General features: G+C 43.0%; 1 long non-coding RNA gene across 1 annotated transcript; it reads left to right on the top strand.

Annotated features, from left to right (window-relative positions):
* Positions 1–33: 33 nt before the first annotated feature.
* On the top strand, positions 34–25,264 carry LOC142026773 (uncharacterized). The gene is made up of 4 exons (XR_012648911.1): positions 34–402; positions 485–641; positions 17,210–17,325; positions 23,893–25,264. It is a non-coding gene; the product is annotated as an uncharacterized LOC142026773 (long non-coding RNA).
* Positions 25,265–25,467: the final 203 nt, after the last annotated feature.

Genomic DNA, 25,467 nt, shown 5'->3' with positions numbered 1-25,467 from the left:
GGTCGGCCCTCCGCCTCCTGCCCCTCCAGCGTGCCGGAGAGGCCTCCGCTCTCCAGCCGGGGCGGGCCGCGCTGCGGAGGTCCGGCGGGAGGGCTCTCCCGTGGGAATGGCGGGGTCCCGGAAGGCCCGAGAGTCGGCGTCTGGGAGGGAGCGGGGCTGCTAGCGGTTCCGAGCAGCCCCGGGTGCGTGTGAGCCGCCGGGGGAGCGGCGCTGCCGAGGCCGTTGCCCGTCCCCTCAGGGCTGCGGCGCTGTGGGCGGCTGTGGGAATGCCCTGCGGGCCGGCGGCATCTCCTCCACTGGCAGCTGGGCCTTCGCGGACCCTGCGGCGGTCGTGCCTTCTCTCTTGTACTGCGGCCTCTTTGACGGCTGCGTGCGATTAAAAGTCTGCAGAGTGTTTGAAGGGTAAATAATCTGTTCCTTTCCCTCAATATGACTTCCTTAGCAAAGATCCCACTTGCACAGGCTCTTATCTGTTCATTTTTAGAATAGTTGGAAATCCTGCAGAAAAAAATTATACCGTTTCTCACAACATATGAGACCAGCCTTCTTCCGTGGAAGTGAGAAAAGCAAACCTTTGGTGACACTTGCGCCCTCGATTATGCAAGCTGACAGTGGTGAAAGAGAGAGTCAGACTTATAAAGGTGAGAAGCGCGGATGTTTGTTTGGCAGCGTGCAGCGTCACAGAGCAGGGGCAGGTGTTAGCTTTGTTTCACTGGAGCAGCAGTCCAGCTGACCAGAGTGTGGCCCTGTTAAGTCGATGACTGAACCAACAGTTAGAACTTCCTTCTTCATTCTTGAATACCATCTATCGCTCTTGTCTTACAGCCTCATTCCAGAAGAAAATAATTATCAGGAGTGGGGTTTTTTTCATTTTCTTTCCACTCTTTGTGTTTGTTCTACATTTTGATATCCATTTGTTTCTGATATCCCTTCTTTTCCTCTTACCTAATCTGTGAGTATGAGCAATTTAAGAGTCAGTAAGTAGGTTCAGAGCCTGCTAAAGAAGAGGATGATCTTGGAGTCGTTCAGGAGAGATTTAAGTTCTTTTTTTTTAAGTGGCACACATATGCTTCAGCATGGATGAAAATAAAACCTTGCATATTCACTTGGAAAGGTACATTTTCTTTCTCAGTTACACAAAGGATTAAGCAAATATATTGATCGGATGAGACATGCAAGCAAAATATTTCTGAGATAAATTTTAGAAGAACTTATATAAGTGTCTCAAGTATTCTTGATAAGTTAATACTTGTTAATACAGAGAAAGAAGTACTTGAGGTTTTGTTTTGTATAGTGTCTTCCATCCAACTATATTCTAAAATATCTCTAAATATTTTAAGAATATCTTTTGGTTTTTTAGAGTACATCTGGGAGATGTTAAAGGAATTGGGAGTCTTTTCTTGGCAGCTAACTAAACACAGAAAACTCAGCTGGTTTTCTGTTCTTTAAAGATCTAGAAAGTAGTGTTTCAGGTAAAATTCTAGAAGACTGGAGCAATACAGTATACTGCAATTAGTTCAGGAGGATAAAATGGTGTATGCGTCAGAGATCCAAACAGAGCAGCATGAAGCCTTATCCTGTCTACTTCATACATTTGGCAGTAATCTTGGAACTTATCATGCCAATAAAGTAATTGAACCACAGTGAAAGAGACTAGAAAACCAAGAGCAGTAGCCTTGAAACAGATCTCTCTTGCCCACTCACCCACACACATAAGCAGGTCTGAAATTCTGCCACTTAGAGGTACTAGCACAGAAGCAATACATGAGTTAAGAGAACAGACGCTGTACTGCATAACTTTATGTTATATTAAATTGTCTCAACTTACTAGTAGGTAAAATAGAGCATTATGCAGCTACTTTTGCATATATCATACTGTCATTTGACTGATTGTGTCCCTTTGTTTTATAGAATGCTTCATAGTTGTTTCATAATTGTCACAGAACATGCAAAACTCCAGAGTACTTGACAGCAGTCCATAGTCAAGGAACAGGATTTCCCAGATCACCATATGGTTATTTCTTAATTACCATACCGTCAAAAAGGAAAACTCCACTTAGTTTGTATAATCACTCTGTACTGAATGGCTCCTCTACACTGCAATAACTCTCTCAGTTCAGCTACTCGTTTCCCTCAGTTGAAGAAGTCATCAAACTGTATGTGCATATGCACACATACAAACCTGCACATGCATAAATATATATTTTAAACATACATTGGCTAAGTGGCAGGAAGTCTAGGGATATCAAAGTTCAAAATATTTGATTTAAAAAGAAGACAGTGAATGACCAGTTTTCTTCATCTCTTCCCTTTGTGGCCCTTGCACTTACACTGTTAAACTCTCATCCCTCTTGGTGCCAAAGAAGTTTGACCCATACATGTGAACATGTGTGTAACCATGTAGCTATTCTGGGAAGCTCCCCCAGCAGTACAAACTGCATGAAAAGTCTTCATTAAAGCCCATGCTGGTTGCAAGGCCTACTGTCAAGATCACTGTGGTCTCACTGAGATAACTTGTATCTCAGAAAATACAATCTCTGCCAGAGATGTCTCTCAGCAAGCTAGTTAAACAGGTATACATTGCAGTTTGTATAATGTTCTCTTAATGTGGACCTATTTATCATTGTATCAAGTCTGCAAAGGTGTTGTCACTCCCAATTTTTCTACAGGATGCACCATAGTGTGCATGATTTATAGTAGCACAAAGGACTCTTACAAATGCATGTTTAGCCATCTTCAACAGCATAAGCTATCAGCAAACTTAGCAAAAGAGGTTTTTACAGGTTAAAATTGCACATACATGGGAAGGGGGCCAGTATAACCGTTAGTTGAGGACATAACCCCATCACGTGTCGCAGTTCTGGAGTATGGTCATAACCTAAGGTAGGTAGTAAGTGGTTTGTCTATGGTTATATAGTAGATTATTCTCACCTCACTTTTTAGACAGCTACATCTGCAGGGTAGGCATGTACCTTTGCTATGACCATCCTAGGCTCCTTGTATAGCTAGGACGGAGAAGTGAGTACTAAAAAGGGCAAGGGTCAGCTCATCTTCAGTCTAAAAAACGTCGAACAAACTACCATAGAAGTACCAGTTTTCTCATACCAGTGGTAAAGCAAACGAGGTCTGAAACAGGCATCTCTTATCATACGTACCTTCATTTAAGATGAATCTTGCATCAAATGGCTTGGTAGTTTATCGCGCTCCTCTCCTTTTCTCACCATCCTTCAGCAACATCACCTGTTTCTCTCTGCAGTTTCCTGCTTGTTGCAGTCTAGACCCATGGTAAGGAAAGTACTTGTCAGCATTATCTGTATTTGTTCAAACACAAAAAGACTTTATTTTATCCATTAGATGAGTCCTCAGTTCACTTCCAGGCAGTGACAGACATTCCAACAGCCAGGCTTCAATGGTGTACCAGCTTTCTAAAAGGGAATTTTTAATTTGGAGGTGCAAGTACTTGAAGACTTTGCAAAGGAAACACACACATGTTTCAGTTACTCTCTGTCAGTGGTTATGGTAATGCTTGAAAATAATAGACCAGTGGTCCTGACAAGCTTTTTATGCATAGCTGTGCAAAGGCAGAACAGAATTCTTCAAAATATTTAGTTTTCTGGAAAAAGGAACATCACAGACTGCTTTTTTTCTATAAGCATTATTCTCATGGCTTTTTCAGACTTTTCTCCTGATTAAAAGGTTTTGTCTATCCAGTCCAAGAACAGAAACAAACCTCTATGGATTACACAATCAAAAAGGCAACACTCAGCACAGCTAAGGCTTTAAATTTCGGGATATGAAGTATTACAAACAAGCAAAGTTTCGCTACTTACCCCATACACGCTCCCATTTCCATTCTTAGCCCTATTGCACCTAGAAGAAGAAAGTGGGCCTGTTTCCTGGGCCTGGGTTGCAACAGTCGGTCTGTTTCTAGAGGGACCTGGACAGGCTGGAGAAATGGACCAGCAGGAATCTCGTGAAGTTCAACAAAGAGAAATGCAAAGTCCTGCACCTGGTGAGGAATACTCACATGTAGCAGGAGAGTCTGAGGTGCAACCAGATGGAAAGCAGCTCTGCAGAAAAGGACCTTGGGGTCCTGGTGGACAACACATTGGACATGAAACAGCAATTGCACCCTTGTGGCAAAAGTGTCCCAACAGCATCCTGGGCAGTATTAGGAAGAGTGTCACTAGCAGGTCGAGGGAGGTGGTCTTTTCTCTCTACCATGTAAATAATTTACATTCTTTCTTCCTAGATTAAATAGGATAGTGCTCTTGCAATCTGTGGCTTGCACATCCTTATGGTTTAGTTGGATCACTAGCAGACTCCTTAAAACTCAGAGGGAAAGAGTTCTTACGAATAACAACTGGCAAAATGTAGTTCTTAACATTAATTACAGGATTAACCTACTTACTTTTGGATGGAAAGCTCCCAACAACTTTCCAACATCAATACTTAGCAGCAACATTAAAAATTACCATGGATCAGAGCACGCTTCCACTAAAATCTGTGGAATTTTTGCTATTGGCTTCAAGCCAGCAGTGAACCATAGTTGCATGTTTTACAAAACTGAAATATTCCATCATAGAATCATCATAGAAGCATTTAGGTTGGAAAAGACCCTTAACATCATTGAGTCCAACCGTAAACCTAACACTACCATGTCTACCACTAAACCATGTCTCTAAGTGCCACATCTACACATCTTTTAAACACCTCCAGGGATGGGGACTCAACCATTTCCCTGGGCAGCCTGTTCCAATGCCTGACAACCCTTTTGGTGAAGAAATTTTTCCTAATATCCAATCCAGACCTCCCCTGACACAACTTGAGGCCATTTCCTCTCATCCTATCACTTGTTATTTGGGAAAAGAGACCGACCCCCACCTCGCTACAATCTCCTTTCAGGTAGTTGTAGAGGGCAATAATGTCTCCCCTGAGCCTCCTTTTCTCCAGACTTAACAACCCCAGTTCCCTCAGCCGCTCATCTTAAGACTTGTTCTCTAGACCCTTTACCAGCTTCGTTGCTGTTTGTTGGACGTGCTCCAGCACCAAAATGTCCTTCCTGTAGTGAGGGGCCCAAAACTGAACACCGTATTCGAGGTGTGGCCTCACCAGTGCCAAGTACAGGGGGACAATTGCTGCCCTAGTCCTGCTGGTCACACGATTTCTGATACAAGCCAGGATGCTGTTGATCTTCCTGGGCACACTGCTGGCTCATATTCAGCCAGCTGACAACCAACAGCCCCAGGTCCTTTTCTGCCGGGCAGCTTTCCAACCTCTCTTCCCCAAGCCTGTAGCGCTGCATGGGCTTGTTATGACCCAAGTGCAGGACCCGTCACTTGGCCTTGTTGAACCTCATACAGCTGGCCTTGGCCCATTGATCCAGCCTGTCCAGATCCCTCTGTAGAGCCTTCCTACCCTCCAGCATATCAGCCCTCGCTCCCAACTCAGTGTTGCCTGCAAACTTACTGAGGGTGCACTCGATCCCCTCGTCCAGACCATTGATAAAGATATTAAACAGAACTGGCCCCAGTACTGAGTCCTGGGGAACACCACTTGTGACCGGCCGCCAACTGGATTTAACTCCATTCACCACCACTCTTTGGGCCCAGCCATCCAGTCAGTTTTTTAGCCAGCAAAGAGTATGCCTGTCCAAACCATGAGCAGCCAGTTTCTCCAGGAGAATGCTTTGGGAAATGGTGTCAAAGGCTTTACTAAAGTCCAGGTAAACAACATCCACAGCCTTTCCCTCATCCACTAAGTGGGTCATCTTGTCATAGAAGGAGATTAGGTTAGTCAAGCAGGACCTTTACAGGCAGGATCATCACAGCTATGTGATCTGTTTCAGCCTTGAAACAAGGCAAATGCCTCAAACCTCTGGGCAGGCTTGCTCTGGTGTTTGAAGGTGTCATAATGGCTATAGTGGAGCTGACCAAAAGGAAGGTGTGCTCAAGCTTCAGGTAAGTTTCTTAGTGGAAACTGCTGACAAAGACACATTCACAATTATGTCCCTTCAATTTGTTTTGACTACATGAGCTCGCTATAGGAAACAAAAAATGTTTCCTATTTGCAAGAACTTTGTTTAATTCTGTCCTGAAAATTACATTTTAATTCAATTACAGTAACAGGGAAATGATGGTTCAGCAAAGAGAGATCAGAAAATGGCCTACTGGCCTGAAACCTACTTGGATTAGCAGGGCCTGACAGCTTTCTCTATTCAAGAAAATATTTGCCACCATCAGTCCAGTTACCGATGGATAGATGCTCACTCTGAAAAGCATAATCATATTTGCTGGAAGTTTCAGCAGAAGCACCAAAGAACATGTGACTATGTTCTTGCTTAGCACTTGCTAATCTCTCACACATCTAGGATGCATCTTCATAAGATACTTCCTTGGGCAGGGATCCATTGGCAGGATGATAAATTCTGTATCGTCATAATGAATTAAATACCTTAACTGTCTCAGATCCTCCCAAGCAATAGATGGTATCGTTTCTCTGTCATTGTTCTTAGAAAAATGCCATCATATTTTCCAGAGGTCTCAGCAGGGAAGTCAAAGACCCTGTGGGTATACAGTACCTATAAATCTATCCTTCAGCCTTGAACAGTGTGAGCATTTGGGCATGCTAAAGAGACCACATTGGAGGGGGGCAGGAGAAAGAAAAGGGAGAAAACAAATGAGGCCACAGTGAAGTCTTTCTAAAAAGTGTTGGGAGAACCATGCTTATCATGCTATAAACTTCTGAGGTATCTTGTGTTGAACTTAGGAATTCTGAGCAGAAATGCAGGTGACTATATCTGTAACTAAGGTGTAAAATACAAATATGTCTTATACCAAGAGAAGTCTGCAGTACAACTGGTAGACTGCACTTACCTGTCTAGTCTGTTCCCATCTTAATGATTAGTCCGTGAGTTTTATGTATATCCATGAAAGCAAGCATTTGTACACAGACCCAAATTATTTTACGTTTCACAATAGATAGGGGCAAGCTGAAACAGACTGTGGTTTTTGCATTGGCTGTGCTTAAATTTATGTATTGTGAATGAAAGGCCGTATGGAAAGAAACTGTGACTAGCTAGGAGAAACCCATAATTGCTAAATGAGGTATTAGACTCCTGGTGAAAATGCTACATCAGTAATGATATAGATGTTGACATCTCCAGAACACAGAACCCAGGGATTCTTATCACTAACGATAATGTTCAGAAGCATGAACTTTTGGAAGGCCTAAAGAAGACGGCTGCTTGTTCCAGGACTGGTGTTTTTGCCAACCTCAAGCTGCCTTTCTCCTCCTTTTCTGTGACATCTATATGGGAAAATGGATCTGCAAGGCCCCAAGTGTTCTACTGCTCAGTAGAGAGGCAGTATGTATGTCAGATGGGAAAGGACCATTAAATCATTTTGTTCCAGTGAGCTTTGTGAAACTGAGGCATTCTGCTAGCTTACTGACACAGAGTGCTGTTCCCTGGAAACCTGCCCAAGAAGGGGTATTTCCGCAAGGCAACTGTGGTAAACAGCTGACCTGGCACATTCACCCAAATACACAGGGTGAAGAGGAACCACAAAGATAGGTGCAGATAGACAGCACAGACTGCATTTGTCTGAAGGGCACATTTCTATTATCATTCACACGGTGATTAAGTATCTTTCTCTGCTGGGGTCTTGCCTGCAGGACGGATGAGGTTTCCTCATCCGTCCTGCAGGACAGATTGCAAGCTTAATACAGACTACCTTAAAAGCAGCAAAGTAGACAGTACTGTGTCTTCAGAGCAGATTGAGATTCAGAGCATTTCCCAGAGCACATTGAGAGGTGAGAGATAAAGTACCGACATATCTATAGACTATTTCCAGAAATATGACAGTGCCCCACATGTGAGGTATTAAAGAGAGCAATTATGGATTTAGATAACAGTATAAAACCAATTCAAAATTTACCTCATGTGCTATGTCAATGAAAGATGGTGGACATGTAAGCAACTTGTTAAGTGCTGCTTTTGAACGACTTGGTGTTGGTCTGTCAAGGTAGACGTATGCCCTGTCAACCGGGTATGTAACACCAGAGTGCCTCCCCTGTGAAAGTCACCCTCAGAGCACCTCTGCAAACAAGATCATGCGGTAAGTCCAGCTTTGACTGAGGCGGAGGCATTGAGGGTTGGGCCAGCCGCAGACAGTAAGGAGAGGTAAATTGCAGCAGTCCCATTTTTGGCTCTACCAAGGAGATGCTTCAGCCTGGGCTATGTTCTCCAGCTGAGACACAAGGGGTTTTGGTTTTGGTTTTTTCTGAGACCATGCGATAGCATTTTCGCCTTAGCACAGTTTTATAATGCCGTTCACGTAAGCAAAAGACTCTCTCTCCTTTAAGTAATGTGCCACTGGAAACAATGGAGAGGAGAACCACTGGGTGTCCTAGAGACCATCACCTTTTCTTACAATTTCCATTTATCAAGTCAGTGAAGGAAAGGTGTATTTTCAGAAATTGTAAGCAATATTTTGACAAACCAATGCCATTTCATCTCTACTCTCAAGACATCTGGAAGTAATAAAGTAATTTTTCATTTTGACTGAAGAGCTCCTTAAAAGATACTACAAATTTGAAGAGACAATTAATATTTTGACCCCTGTTATTGTTTTCTTAATTTTCCTGTCGCAGCCTTGAGGATTCTCCCTTGTTCGTCCTCCTAGTCCAGAAATCTGTGTATGAAGTGTGTTACTTAATTTCAATTACAATGTTAATTACAGAAGACAAGTGGTTACTGAATCTTGCACCATAATTAATCAACCTGATATTTACTTACTACATTGTTCATACTGGATTAAACTGTAGCTGGACAAGCAGGGCAAGGAAAGTGAGTGACAGGAGCATTATCATGGCACACTGCCTCCCATTGGGAAAGTTCATCTTCCTTCTGAAAGAGACGCCTTCAGGGATCATGTAATTTGAATTCCCTGTGAATTTAGTGTCATCTTAGCTTGACCAGCTCTGGAAGAACATATTAACCTCCTCTTGTGATTTTCAGAAAACCATTCTAATTTAGCAAGTAATTAAGGGTCACATGTAGGATAAAGAGCTAGATAAGCTTGGATTACGCACAGGAAGCTTTGTTTCCAAGGCAACGCTAGCAGAGGGGGTGTTAATGCTGAGGTCAGTCAGTTAATGAACTGGGAATGGTTACTGGCTGCAAAAATGTATTAGAACTGGGGAAATAAAACCAACAATTGCATTACCATTTAATGATTTGATGATAGAAAACAAATGCCACAAAGCTAGTTATCACTGAAAATACTAGAGACAAAGGTTACAGGCAGTGGGACCATTCTGCTATGTGAGGTCATGAGAAGTCCAAAACAATGACGCTTGACAAATCTCTTTTTTTTTTTTTAAGCTAAAATTACTTTAGTCATCATTCATGGATTTCACAGCTTCTCAGTGTGAAGCTGTCAATGTTTGCGTAAGCTGCCTTTGCTAACACATACAACTCTGTGCAGGACGTTCATTTCTCCCTGAGGTTAGTCCTGACGGAGGTTACTACCTGTGTAACACTGTCAGAATGAAATCAACCTGATGGATTTAGCACACTGAAAAGCAAGACACTAGGCTTCCAAGAGCTCAGGATGTAACACACCCTTTCTCAGGGCTGTAGGCTCTGGGAACTAATCTCATGGAAGATTTGACAGGGCAAACACACAAACATTTTGGACACAGCTAAAGTGTCCAAGCAGCTCATACGTAGCAAACATAAGCTGATTTATTAAAACATTTTAATATTTTAAAAATGGAATCTTACATGGTTGGGTTTTTTTCTCTGCAAATCTCATAACCTTAATTTTGAGGCTTTACAAACAATGTGTAGGCTCAGTCTCCATGCTCTCTTCCTGATAATCAGCAGGCTTTGACAAATAAAAGTTGTGCTCCCGTAACTCCATGACGACATATTGCTGGCACCAGGAAGAACTTCTTTGTTTTTCTTCCTACTATGTTTAAAAACTCCCAGATGCACACCTCCAAACTGGGGGTCTACGCTAACAAGTTTCAGAGCTAATCAAAGGAGGTGCAGCTCTGATTGACTTATCCAGAAGTCATACCTGATTTTTCAGGGACTTGAATTTATCTCTAAGATGTCTGACTAACTGTAAGCCTGTGCAGCTTGCAGAGTTGGATGTAAATTTTTAATTTGTTTTCAATACTTATGACTAATATGTCTCTGAAGATAGCTAAGCCAAGGGAGCAATACCTATGTACAAACACGGCAATAGACTTAGGGGAAGCAAAATGTTTTCATCTGGAGGTAATCAAAGCATTTCAAAACAGGATTTCTGTGGAAAAAAAAAGTTATATTGTCAAAATTGAGTATTTTTTTAAGGTGATTTATTTCAGCTGTAGTTTGGATGATGGGAAGAATATTCTGACTTATTAGATGGCAAAACATCTTTTTTTATCGTAGCACTGGAACATTTCAAAATGGGATATTTTGACTTTTATATGTTTCATTTTGATACAATATTATCTATATGTGTAGGATTTTAATGTCATTTATTAACTAAAGGAACATTCAGTATTTTTAACCTCATGAAAACAAAGCAATTTTTTTCTTTTTAATTCCAGAGAAATTTTCCGATTTCTGTCTAACTTAAAATTAATCCCCCTTATTTCAGAAATTCCTTTTCTCACCAGCTTTTATTCCTATAAAAATATACAAAATTTCCAGTGGCAGAGGCTTTTTAACAAGCAAGTAAGTTAAGATTTTCTGTTAATATGCAGGCATTGCATAATGTAAGAAACATTGGGAATCAGATTATTGTGCTATAAAGCAGCATTACAGAAGAGTACAAAGAGTAGGAATGACCCATTAGATATTAAATTCTTTCTCAGTTCACTTGTACCATAGCTATCCCTTGTGATCTGAGAGAGAAAGAATTACACAGGTGTTTTTCAAAGCTTTCTTTAAAACAAACAAGCATTCTCTACTTTTTGCTACGATCAGATGACAATGTCATACAATATACTGTAAGAGTTGGGTCATTCTTGCATCTGGAATACAAGTACCTCTAACTTCGTGCCATGCTTTTTGGAAATGTATATCCATTGTGGATATATGAATTAGGACAATTTTTTATGCCACCTTATGTCTTTTTTTTTTTTTTTTTATGTGCAGCTTTGGCATAAATGCAGGCCATTTTGTGTTAGATCACCTCTGCTTGCGCTGGGGGAATTTAGACACTCTGGTCTCTCAAACATGCACTATAGAACTTTCAATAAAAATAAGACTGTGCTGAAGGTGAGCTGACAACCTGTGACGACAGCTGTTTGGAAAAGTTTGAGGCAGCAGCTGGCCCAAATGAGTCTGTAGCACCTTTCGGAATGAGGAGACATCTGGAAAACACAACCTGTCAGGAAAAGCAGACTTCTTACATCAGCAGAGATTAGATGAAGGAAAGCACAGCACAGCCATTCAAAAGTAAAACTTAGTGTTACACCCCCCCCCCCCCAAAAAAAACCAACCCAACAAAAAAAAGGTCAAAAGGTAATTTACCTTCTGTGTCCAGAGGTAGCTGGAAAAAAATGTAATGGCCTTAAGTAAGTAATGAGTTTAAACAGTGGTAAGGAGAATTTATGCAAAATATTAGTGGATATTTTGCATTTGTTCCAACTGCTAACTACCTGGAGAGACTGCTGACAAGGCCATAGCATCTCTCCACAAACTTTTTTAGGAGCAGCTTCTGCGCTGCTGTGTCTGCCTCATGCTGGGCTGGACAGATCATCTCTCAGAATTTCTTCTTTCCTTCCCAGTTGCTTCCCGTGATAGCTGTTGCTCTGCTTTATTCTTCATATTTCACACTTCCAGGCTAAAGAAGTCACAATAGTATTTAATTCCTCAAGTGTTTTTACCACTACAGTTAAACGACTTGAGCAGTGTTGGAAGTAATAATTTGTCTGCATGTGAAAATGTTGTACAGATAGGGACGGAGAACATCATTTTTTCTGTTTATTTTGATTGCAAAGAATGAAAAGTAACTGTAAAAGTCTTAACTAAATCAACAAAAAGTTCATCCGGAGCTTGGAAAACCCAACGATCATGCTAGGTCTGTGGTTCCCCCCGTCTGGACTAACACCAAAGTTTCTAGAACAAAGTATCCTGATTCAAACAGTACAATGAGGCTGTTTTGTCGCAAAAAAATATTCTGTGGCGTACCTCTTGGCTGTGAATTGTCTCCAGCACATTGTAGTGGTGTGTGATAATCTATTGCAGATGACTGCTGAGCAAGCCCAAGTGAAGCTTTCAGCTGTCCCAGAAATTGCTTGGACATTCTCTGGTATGAATTTATCTTGGTATGTAACAAATAAAAATAACCTGCCTGACTTAACAGAGCTCAGGCTGGATAGTAATTTTGGTACCTATCTTCTACAAGTCATATCGGTGTATCTAGGCAGTCTCAGAGTCCCAACACCACTGGAAAATTTAGGTAGTCCTGCGAGGAGCAGCACCTTATGGGTGCCTTCCAACTTGTGATATTCTATGATTCTATGATTCATCCTCTGTATCATACTTACCTGCTTTTATGCTTTACTCAGCTCTAGGGCTGCAGAGTGACAACATTTGGCCAGCTCTTCCCTGATTTTATTGAGCATTTTAAAAATTGAAGATCCTCATTTTCCTTTTTAGTGAGAGACCCCTTCCTAACACGCCCTTCTGTGGCTCTGAATAGTTACTTTTGGGTTGAATTTTATCAAAATGAACAACTGACCTATTCATGTTTATCTCAAGCAGGGATGAACTGAAGAGATTTAAAAACATCTGAACTTCTTTGAACACTAGAAGTTGTCAAATTTAGAATCTTTTCAATCAAATGACCTGGAAGTGAACCATGAAAAACATGGAAGCATCCCTGGCTTTGAACTTTGGCTCCTTGAGTGCAGCCTTTGGGTGAACTGCTCATGTGATCCTCAGCACAGCGCTCCTTGAACCACCCAATTTTCTCTCTGCTACCTCTCTTCTGTCTGTGTGACGAATCCCTTTCACTTGTCCAATGTCTACCCCAGACTTTGAGCCTCACCTCTGCTACGCTTCTGTTCTCTCATTTGTTTTCTCTCACGTCCCTTCTTTTTCTTGTTTGCTTTCTCCGGTATATTTATCTGCCTCCTGACAATAGGCCTTCCCTCAGCAGCTGGACATGTTTTCAGATACTTCATTGTTTCTCTAATGCAATACAGCTGCCAGTCTCAATGGGTAGGACAATATAAGGAATGATCCCTAAAGCATCAGCTGATGGATAGAGAACCATCCAGGTCATTTTCAATGCAAGCATGTGCACTGCACACTTTTCCCCTTTAATTTCTGTATGCAAGCAGGAAGGAGTTATCAGTGATTTTGGTACCCAAAGGAATAACTTGTCAGCTAAAAGCCCCATTTAATTTAGTTTTATTGAGAATAGCACACTGAAATAGAAGTAAGAAATTGTGCAGAATTCAGGGGAAAACAAAGAGTCACACACAGAGACACACTAACGCCATCCTGGTCAACTGACTGGCCAGGTCCAAGGACCTAGGATGTCAGGGGTCCCAACACCAGAAAACACACAGCACGGCCAGCTGGGCTGCCCTGGCCTCCGCCGTTGCTACACTGGGTCACCATACGAATTCCCATGGGAGGATTCCAGAGCCCATCCCCAACTGTCCTTGGCCAGCCATGCTTGTACACCCTACTCCTGCTCAGCTGAGGCCGCTTGGACTGAGGCTGTATTTTTCGTGATTGCATTCAAAACCCCTATCTTCCATTTGCAGCTGATTCCCACTGACCTTGGCTGTGTCTCCCTCATCTTTCGTCAGTCATACTGAAAGCTACAAAGCCTGTTTCAGCCTACATGGCTACTATTTCAGTGTGGGTCCAAACAGTTTGTATTTTTAGCATCCAGTATTACCTAAAGGGTGGAGAGATTTCTTAGTCCTTTCTGCATTAAAAAAAAGAGGTCAAGTGCATTTCCCAACATTGCACTTTTATTCTGTTAGCTAGAATCATCTTAGTGAAGATAACTGATCTTGCATCACAGGAGCCCTTCTTGCCTTTCTCTGAGATACTGCTTGCTTTTTCTAGAGTACTGAGCTTGTGACTAGTGGTGCATGCAGTACTCCGGAGAATCAGATCCCTGAGCTGTCAAGTGTATTCCTCATTACTAGTATGCCCATTAGTTTCCAGTCATCACAAACCAAAGGAGTAGGCTCTAACAGCAGCACCCTGCCTGACGCTATACTTTAACTCTGGAAAAGGTAGTAGCGCATATGTGAGCACTTCATCAGCTTGTGAGATACAGCCCCAGTGGGCATAACCAACAAGTACAAACAGAAGATGGAGCCTGGAAAATCAGGTGTCTTTTGCTTTGTGCGCTTTACTGACAGTACGCCGTTTCTTTTGCTCTCATCAATTTAAGGCAACCCAGTTCATATGCCTTCCTTTAAAGCCAGTGAATCCGGCTTACCGTATTACCATTACCATCAGTCCTGTAGCTTTCCCAATTGCTTGCTGTGCCTGTGGTGTCTCAGGCCACAGCACGCTGCACGCAGCTTGTGGGCCTAACTCACCAACAATCTCTGTCCTGGGCAACCTACACAGAGGAGGGGTTTGAAAGGACAGGAGTAAAAACCTGCCCACCCGTCCCTAGGAAGGATTGTTTCCAACCTTTGTGTATTTTTGGAGCCTTCTGTGATACTTTTAAGGTACTTCCTTTGGAAACAGCAGTTTTTCACTCTCAAAGATTGCCTGGTATATGTGAGAATCCTTTGCTGTTACCCCTTGTGCCTTTTCTCTTCACATGAAGTTCATAAACAGTTTTTACTTCCTTTTGAGAGGACTTAGCTATTAAACATTAGCCCAAGTGAATTTGTGCTGAACTAACATTTCCAGATGTCCTGGTTTCAGTTGGGATAGAGTTAACTGTCTTCCTAGTAGCTGGTACAGTGCTATGTTTTGAGTTCAGTATGTGAAGAATGTTGATAACACTGATGTTTTCAGTTGTTGCTAAGTAGTGTTTAGACTAAAGTCAAGGATTTTTTCAGCTTCTCATGCCCAGCCAGCGAGAAAGCTGGAGAGGCACAAGAAGTTGGCACAGGACACAGCCAGGGCACCTGACCCAAACTGGCCAACAGGGTATTCCATACCATGGGACGTCCCATTTAGTATAGGAACTGGGAAGTGGGGGTGGGGGGGATCACCGCTTGGGGACTAGCTGGATGTTGGTTGGCGGGTGGTGAGCAATTGCCCTGCGCATCATTTGTACATTCCAATCCTTTTATTACTACTGTTGTCATTTTATTAGTGTTATCATTATCATTATTAGTTTCTTCTTTTCTGTTCTATTAAACCGTTCTTATCTCAACCCGTGAGTTTTACTTCTTTTCCCGATTTTCTCCCCCATCCCACTGGATGGGGGGGGAGTGAGTAAGCAGCTGCGTGGTGCTTAGTTGCTGGCTGGGGTTAAACCACGACACCAGAGTGATCGATATAGAGGAAGAGCTGTTTTCAGACTCTGTGGGACAAAGCAGCAGGAAGGAGGACATGGAAAGGCAGGGAGGTTTCACTTACCTGCCTCCCCTCTGCTGCTTGCTTTCTCTGGGGACATTATTGATGGCAGCAGTGGTGGGCAAGTGGCTTCGATGCTTCCCACTTTCCACACAAGGTGCTGTGCAACTGTACTGAGCATACGCTGCCATCTGCTACCTCTCATGCAGGGATAGCTGCTAAATTCCCTCCAAGGTCAAAGATGAGCTTTATTGTCCATTGATGGTAGGAGCCACTGGCTCAGGCGCACAGGTGAGATGGCCTGAAAATGCATTCAGGAACGATTCCCAGCAGGAATCAAAAGATGCTTCTGCTCTAGCAGGTGCAACACTAATTACAAATGTGATTTTGCCTTTGCCACATGACATCTGCTCCATGCACTTTGCAACCAGTAAGCTACTCGCCACTTCTGCAGGAAAAGATAAAGTTTCCAGATCCAAACCTACCAACAAGAGGAGGTGGTTTAAGGCACTCATTAGCAGCAGCTGATGAGATATGCCATCCCATGTGCTCAGGTAAGTGGTTCCTACCTTTCCCACCCTACCACCTTACCCAGGTGTGGTAGGGCTGTATTCATCCTCTGCATGTGCCCCCAAGCCACAGCTGATGAAGCAGCAGCCAGAGCAATGAAGCTACCACTCAGCAGGACTGGGAGCACTAGGAGCTGGGGAAGGACCCCATCCCTCTTGCCTCTTTGTTCCTTAAGAATAGGATCACCTTCACCTTCAGAAAATGAAGGTCATTCCTATTTAAATTGGTGCACAATTGGCCATGCTCATTAGGAAGGGAGGGGGCCTGGGAAGCATCTTTCCTAACAGCACCAAGGCAAAAAGTAAACTGGAGGAGGAAGCGGAAAGAGGGTAGAACATGTTTAAGGATTACATCTTGGCGTGCACAGCATGCAATTTTACAACTCATGTCACACTGGCTTGTGGTAAGCCAGGAGCTATTAATCCCATGGGAAACAAAGGAAACCCGAGGGACTACCTCCTGCAAGCATTCTGTGAGAACACAGCAGGCAGCAGTGACGAGAGCGCAGATCTCTGTGGGCACAATCATACCTGCCTTGGAAAACACATGAAGATTTTCAAGTGCATGAATTGCAAAAGAGGAAAAAAAAAAAAAAGATATTTGCTCAATTAGCCTTAAGGGATCCAGGCTTTTTTTTTTCAGCTCTGCATCTTTTGGGACTTCTTAAAGCAAGGAGCTCTGCTTTGTTGCCTATTTTATAGATGCATGGCTCTAGGAACACATGTTTAGAGGAATTAATTGTAACTTTGTTCACTAGGAAGTTTCTTTCTACCAACCAGCAAGAAATCCCTCGTTTTCATGACAACCGAAAGAAAAGCAAGTGACCCTGCATTAGAGTGAAAAGAATCCGGTTTAGAATGTGAATAGGGGTACAAATTACCAAGCATAAACACATACCCAAGTAACTGGCTGTTTGCAAACTAATTGGTTTTTCTAACAGCGGTTCTACACAGGCAAAAAAGAAAAAAAGAAAGAACAGAAGTGAGGAAAGGGGAGGCCCTGACTGTTTATTTCTCTTCAGCATAAATAGATCATCTGAGTTGTTTTAACAAAAGGTGCATTGTTTTCTTGAGCTGACTGTAGGTTTTACAGTTTCAACTCCACTTTCCTCTTTTTGTCCAGTAGGAAACTGCTCAGCAGAGGAGTTTTGAGGGATTTAGAGAATTGCCTGGTGGTACTGAGCCCATGACAGAGAGGACAAATTTGCCATCGTTGGACAGCCTCTCCCTGGAGCCACAAAGGTATCACCTACTTGTAAAAAATGCAGCCTCGCAGCTACTGAAGAAGCATTCTGTGCCCACACATCTGTGTAAACTATATATAAACAAATTCAGAAATGGCAGGAGACTGTGTTTAACATAGGCATTTGCAGTGTCATTTTCAAAAAGCTTCAAGGATTGTTTTTGTGTATTGCCAGGCAACATCAGCAATAGACAGGTACTTCTTGTACTCTCCTTTAGGACTCAGAATACTTTCAGTAACAGGGAACTTCACAATTGGTCTAGAAATGCAGGAGGCAGTATCAACCCACCTACAGAATACGCGTAAACTGCAGAGTACCTAATGTTACTCAAAACGTTTTTTAGGAAATGCATATGGGTATGGCAAAACTAGGACCTCTGGATCCATTTGTAGTAGCAACATGTTTAACACTATATACTCCAATCACAGAGTAGTATTAGTATATTGCACAATTAGTATATTGCCAGCACAATTTGCATAAAGCTGGCAAAAAAATTTTAAAAAGGTAAACCCCCTCAGAGCCTTTAAAAAAAAAAAATCTTTTTTCTTTTCTTCATGGGGTTCAAAATATTAAGGGTATTTCCGTATCCGAGCTGTTTTTGAAAATGTTGTCAAACTTATTAATTACATACCCAAATTAAGTAACTATATTAAGAATATTTTCAAACCACAACATTACCAAAAGACTAAGCATTTAAACATTTTTAAAGGTAACACTTTACAGATTTATTTTTTAATACACGCCCATTTGTTGAAAATAAGGTCATTGAGAAGCGTCCCCCAATACCTGTTACTGCTTTCATGTAAATCATGGCTGTATGTTATAGTGAGCAAGGTGACAGGAATTCAGTGACAAAAGGCCTTGTTACTGGTTTCAGTGCTAATTGCAGACAGGGATAGAGGGGCCAGTGAAGTGCTCTGTGCCAGCCTCTCCTGTGGGCCGCAGGGCCAAGGGCCACGGGCCACAATCCAGCCAACAGCTCCTGTCAGAGTGAGGTATGCTGCTCCAGCCATGGTGTTCAAACCAGCTCCCTTCCAAGGCCCATTTCCGTGCGGTTTGACAAGCTGCAAAGACAGAGCGAAGCCTGCCCAGCCGTGGTGGGAGGGGAGGGTAGACATCTGCTGCCACAGGCACGCTCGCCCCAAAGCAAGGGCGTTTCTCCCGCTAAAGGGGTGGCATTGGCTGCAGGTAACAGCTGTTAAACATGACATGGGTGTTTGGGCTATTGCTAACCTGCTTGTACCTCAATTTCAAAGCAAAGATACTAAATTACTTTGAACTAGAAACCTTTCCAGCCTAGTCTAATCTGCGAGGCTGTGGTTTTGCGGGGTGCAGCCGGCAGGGGCAGAGCTGGCATGCATTGCTGCCACCTCAGTGTCATCTATCCCGTGGCTGCCATGCCACATCCACCGCAGCTTGTCAGGGCGTGTGGTGGGCGGCTTAGCGAGGCACAGCTGTCACACCCAGAAAACGCCGGCATTTCCCTGGGCTGCAAAGGGGGCCATGGTAAGCAGCTCGCCTGTGAGTGGCAAAGTGGGGTGAGATGAATTCAACCCACTAGCCTGCATTTTTCTGAGGCAGATGTAAACCTCGCCTCAGCAACCTCTCTGAGAGGGTAAAAACCACCTCCAGGGCAGTCCTTACTGGATGGCCCTTTGCAGTCACAGGGGCATGCATCTGGCCATGCCAGCTCTGCACCCCACGCCGGGCACCCACCACCAGTCTCCACGCCTGCCACTGCCCAGGTGGTGACCAGGCGATTCCCCCACAGGCAGTGTCCCAGCGATGGAGGCTTGGATTGGCAGCACGGTGCACAGGCACCATTTCCCTGCTCAGCTGGGGTGCTAGGGCAGCCAGGGGCAGGGGTCCTGGGGCACAGGGTGGGGCATCACACGGCACGGCACGGCATGAGGCTTGTAAGTAATCCCGCCAGGTACCGGTGTGCTCTGGCACACCTCTGAGGAGCCAGGGATGCCAGCCAAAGCGGTGGGCATTTATTTATTCCTGGTTATTACCCCTTTTCTCACAAAACTCACATTCTCACAGCCATTAACCTAAATTCAGTCATTTCCCTTCACGTTTTTGTTTATACCAACAGGAAGGCATGCCTATATATGTGTTTGCTTACACATTCGTATGGGGGGGGTGGTTTACGTTTGGTTTGGGGGGGGGATGTTGGTGTTGGTTTTTTGTGGGGGGTTTTTTTGTTGTTTTTTTTTTTTTTTGGTGTTTTTTTTTTTGCTAAGCCCTCATTAACTCCACTCACGCTGTCTTACTCTGTTTGCCAGTGCTTAAGTAGTGCTTTTTTAAAAAAGCAACCAATTAGCACCTCATCAGCTCCAATTAGAGGAGACAAAAGCAGTGTAAAGATAACTCAATGAGAGGGGGTGGCACAACATCATGTAATCACTTAAGACAGCGGTGAGCATTCACTGTGCTGGCTGTGCCGGGCCTATTCACCTTTTTTTCTTCTTTCTGGATGCATTTAAGACTTTTTTTTTTTTTTTTTTTTTTTTTTTTTTTTTTTTCTGGGAAGCCGGGCCTCCCAGGAGTCTCAGAGTCTCTCATTCAGGGCTACCTGTTTACAGCTCACCGAACAGAAGGACCTAAACAATCCTATATTGTACGCCTAGTGCTTCCTTAAACTTAGGCCTCCACAATGGCATGTTTTCAGAAGCTGGGCAGAATAAGTTAAAGGCTGGCTTTATACTCATTAAGTGTTCTGCTTGTACTGTCTTCTAATTACATGGCAGGGCAACAATGTATTTTTTTTTTCAATGGAGTTCTTTGGAGCAGTTAATTTGGTGCCTGTACTAAATGCCCCAAAACATTAATTAGTGTGGAAGGAACCCTAATTTCCTCAGCGGCTTTCCTCTCCATTTACTTCCCTTGTTTTCACATAGGCTTGGATGAGCCTCTATAATGAAATTACCTCATTAATGCCTTTATTCTTGCAGAGTAACTCATTCAAGATCTACCATTTAGTTTTAATTTAATGCTGTCAAAAGCAAAAGGTGCATTCATGTCTTTGATTAGTGCATTTTTTTCTCTCTAAAGAGTGGACAGATTTAAATTATTAAGATGGCAAGTAGTGAGTTATAATTGGATACAAGCAGCACTTCAGTGAATATTAAATGCTTTCAAAGCCTGGCCTATGTGGTCTGCTGACTATTAACTGTGTCCAGTGAGTTATTTTGTGGGTTTTGAATTAACGGCACCTTAGCTACTGTGAAGCAAATTAAGCTTAATTTTGTTTATAAAAACCGGTGAAGTTGCATTTATCAACGTGACATTTAGTTGTAGCAGAGTCCAGTTTTCCCCATTATCCTATACTGATCTCATCACTTGGTTAGTACTGCTGACAGGGTCTCATCCTGTACTTCACAGTCATGTGAAGTCTCGCTGGAGACTTGCCTATATATGGCCAGTAGGATAAGGCCTTTTATTTGCAAGAACTACTGAGTTCTAAATATCGTCAAACAGAAACCACCTTAGCCATGTTTGACCACGCTGATTATTTGCTTGCAGAGTACAGTGGCACAAAGTATGTCTACTGTTAACGGTGAATGCACAGTTACAAACTGTTTTGATACCAGCAACCAAGCAGGCAGGATTTAACATCTGATCCTTGATCTTTAATTCTGTCTGCTCCCTCCTTTAATTTACAACTCATGTCACAAAATGTCTGAGATGCATCGGAGAAACATGTATGTCAGCAGACTTAAGCAACCTCTAGTCTGCTTGGCATGTGCATATTATAGTTTATTGTGTGGCTGCAGTGTTACCAGAGGTCAAAAATCAGAGTCACATACATGGGGACAGGACCTCTGGAGGGCTCTAGTGTGGCCGCCTGCTCAAAGCAGGCACAGTCACATCAGCTTGCTCACAGACTTGTCCAGTTGTCCAGAGCCTTTAAGTTTTAAGCATCTCCAAGGATGGAGATGCCACAACCTCTCTGGGCCTCTGTTCCAGTGTTTACCCAACTCCATAGTGATGTTTTCCTTACATAATTATAAGGAAATTTATTATATTTTTAATGCAAGCATTAAATATGATATGATAACTTGATATGATAATGTTTTATAAATATATATAAAATATAAATTTATTAGAATGCATTACATGCTATATTTATTATAAATATATATTTATTGTATGTTATATATGATACGTGTACAATATACTGTAAAATTATATTATTATTTTATTATATTATTTAAATAATACAGTATAATTGTATCATATTTTATTATAAGAGTATGTAGGTTACCTTTCTCAGGTTACTTTTCCCTACAGAGTATGTATATTCAGGTCTCACCTTGCGTGGCGTGAGGAGGTGGCTGGGATGGCTGTTGGTGGCTGAGGAAAGACCCTTTCAAGGAGAAAGGGGAAGGAATGGTTCTTGCTATCCACTTATTTCCCTCTGAAACATGGCATTATGCAGAAAAAGAGCCAGAGAGAGCAGACAAGACCCTCAGACTTGGAGCTAGAGCTGTGTTTGGTCTCTGCTCCAAGAACTGTGCCTGTATTTTATGCTTGTATGTTTATTTAATAAAATAATATAGTACTAGGAACACAGACAAGGAACCAGGAGTCCTCTCTCCAAGGTGAGTGTCCTTGCTGCAGGGTACCATGATCATAGGAGTCACCTGAAGAGCTCAGCTTCTGCCCCTTCTACTCTGGGGAGTATCAGATACAGAGAGCAGCTAGGGAGCCTGTTCACCAAAAGACCAAGTTGTATGTGGTGAACCCAGGGGTAAAACTGAGTAGCTACAGATAGTGGCTCAGTGAAAAACTGGCCTTAGTCTGAGTGCTGATCCCAAGCCTTATTTGCCACAGCCTGAAGACACTGTAGGATGCACAGACGTAACCTCCGATGGGTTCCTGTGCCTATGCTCAGGCAGAAGGCTTAGGCGGATGAAAGGAACCACAATGTCTGAGCAACAAGAATCACAACCAAAAAACCACAAGGATCAACTGAAGTGACAGTTCAAACGCATTTTCATTCCTCAGTGAGTATGGAAAAAAAAGAAACAGCAGAATCCGGCTGGGTATATGGGGCAGACATAAGGAGAGAAATGAGGGAAAGGTGTACGTAGGGTTAAAGGCCTGCAGAGCTCTCAGGCAAAGGGCTGGGCACAAGGGTCTCAGGGAAAGCTTGTGCTGCCCAAGACAGACCAAAGCACAGGAGGGTTGGCCTGGCTCTGTCTTTGGTGGCCCACAGCAGACACACTTTGAGGGAAGAGTGCAGGCAGCACTTCAGACATGCCTTGTTTGGCAGCAGTGGCACACTCCTTGACAGTTGCCATTTGCTCCCACCTTTGTGGCATTAAACTGATTGTGGGACCAGGCAATGAGTTAGGTTAAAAATAGCGCCCCTTACTCCCCACTTCGTTGACAGGTTAATTTTAAGTTCCCTGTTGGACTTCATTGCACTGTCCCCCCCATCCATCTACTGGCACTGCTGGGCAGGAGGAAGCAGAAATAGCAGCAGAGAAGGATGAGACAGGCTGAACCTGTCTTAGAGATTGATGGAAATGCTAGTCTCTTCTCGAGTAGGAGACAGTTTAAAGCAACTTGTAAGGAAGGACACACACCTGAGGAGCATGTCTTTGCCACCCATTTATCAAAAAGGATTCTTAACATAGGCAGTCAGTCGCAAACCGGAGAACTAACTACTCGCTGATCAACTATTACTGGTCGGAGCTCTTACACTCCGGGGAGAGTACTTGTTAAACTAACATAGCCCGTACAGATGAGACTGCAGTGCGAGAGTGCCCCCTTTTGCTTTAATGAGACTTTCAGAGCTGTAAGGGAATCAAACACAGAAGAAAGGCTTCACAGCATTGAAAGGTGACTTTTACAGTGGGAAATGTGGCATGTAATAGGGGAGGATGAAGAAGACAGGAGGGTGAGTTACAAAGCACTGATAGTGGAAGAATAGCACAAGGAAAATCAAGAGACACGTGCAACTGTAGGGCAGAAAAGTGAGCAGGCAGAATCTTTCTGCATTACTCTTTCTGGACAGAAAAATGGCCAAAGTGTAGTATCAGCAGGCTCTAGAGTAATGCATCGCTCAGGCATAGCAAAGAGTCTGAGAAAAGATGAAAGATCTCTGTCGCATAAGCGCACAAGAAATACCACTGGGTCTGATGAAGCTAGGCACTCTGTCTGATGGGACTAACTGGCAGTCCTGCCTATGGGAGCACATAGGCATAGCTGCTCTCTACAGCCTCGTCCCCTGTCTTCCCCATCCTCCCCATCCTCTAGATTAAGGTGTCAGGGAGTGGAGAGGGCTGGCTGCTTCCTGTGGGAAGGGAGCAAGGAGCTGTGGGGACAGTGTAGGACAGTGAGGATCCTATCACTGAGATATCCCATCGCTGAGGTGGGTAATGGGAGTTAAATACAAGACCAATTTCTCTACAGTCCTCAGAAAAGAGGACAAAAATCAAACATTCTGAATGAATGAGTAATGTGTCTGTGTGCAGCCTGCACTTCACTCTCTGGATCACAAGAATCATCTTACTTGGATACACTTACCTACCTCTCTCTGCCTTCCACTTAGATGATGCCCTTAAAGGCTTCTGAAGTTGGCTCAAGTCCTGCCCTGGCAGAATCTTTCCTTCTGTCTGCTGGAACCCTGGATGTGATCTACGCTGCATACTTCATGTGGTCCCTGCACTGGTGAATTCTTTTGTATGACCTGGGGCTATATGCAGAATACCTGGTCAAGTCTTTTATTCAGTTTGATAAAAAGACCCCTGACGCAGCCAAGCATTTAGCTGAATGAGCATTTCATTATGAATAGCACAAATATTTGAATTCAAGTCTATGTCAACAGCCATCGATTGAAACCTTCATAATGAATGCCTGTGGAAACTAAAGGTAGATGAAAGAAGAGGAGAAGATTCTTTGTAGGGCTAAGTTAGGGTACCAAGACAACCCTGCTTTCTGTGAGCAGATCAGCTGTGTTCTGCAGGAAGCCAGCAATGTGCAGACACTAGTATTCTGCTTAGCCCCTGCATCACAGTAACAGTAAGGTGGTTATGGTGAAAGCAGGCTGAAAATTCACATCACCTACTAAAAGGTGGTCACGTAAAAGAACGTGGTCTAGCTGTCCAGAACTGGTGGGCTGAGTGACCGCAGGAGAAGAAAGCTAGTGATTAATGCAATGCTTTGGTGAAAAGGGTTTATGTTCCGCTCAGATCTGTGGTTTATGTATTTGCATGTGAAATACAAGGGGGTTAATAGAAGCAGCAAGTAAAATCAGTCATTTTCCTAACAGACAGCAGCAGTGAGACTTCAGGAAACTAGCAATCTATAGGGTGATAATTCCTGTTTTGAAAATACTCAATGCATATTGGTTTTGAAGATCTTCATCAGGGAGCCAGAGCAACACCAATAAAGAAAAGAAAATGAGCAGAGAAAAGCTACCTGATTCAGCTGTCACATGGGGTTATCACTTTTTGGTAAAAGAACTAAGTGACTTAAAGGAACAGGGAATAAACAGTGTCAGAAAGGATCTTAACTGTAAAGTAAAAAAGGTGAATATATATGTAGACAAAACACCTCTCCCTCACAGATGCATAAGTTAGGCTTCAGTGATGGAAGAAGGCACATTTTTAACAAATTGTCTGCATAAATGTATCTCTCACTTAAGATGCTATTAGCTGTCTGTTTGTGGTAGGAGATGAAGTGTCTGTTGCACATTTGTTCCTGATACTGTTATTTTAAACACTGAGAAACACTGAAAAGAGCAAGATACAAGATCTAATTTACAGCAGTTGCAGCCACTGAAGTTGTATTCAGCACTTCAACATGAGGGTGGCCCTTGTGCCCCAGAGCAGTGTGTTAAAGCAAAGCACAGTCAGCTATCCCTAAGAGGGTAATGGACCCCCTCAACCAAAACCTATGGACAAAGACCATTCAGAAATAAAAAGTGCTTATCTGCATATTGGGAAACTTAACTGTGTTCACATATCTGTCCCTCGGGGACCAGGCCTACATTTCTGAGCAACCTGGTCTAGTGGAAGAAGGTGTCCCTGCCCATGGAATGGGGGTTGGAACTAGATCCCTACTTAAGGTCCCTTCCAATGCAAGCCATTCTGTGATTCTATAATGATTCCAATTCCCAGCAATA

Source organism: Buteo buteo, chromosome Z (assembly GCF_964188355.1).
Source record: "Buteo buteo chromosome Z, bButBut1.hap1.1, whole genome shotgun sequence".
Classification (NCBI taxonomy): domain Eukaryota; kingdom Metazoa; phylum Chordata; class Aves; order Accipitriformes; family Accipitridae; genus Buteo; species Buteo buteo.
The sequence above is the reverse complement of the archived record's forward strand: the minus strand, read 5'-3'. Positions and strand labels throughout refer to the sequence as shown.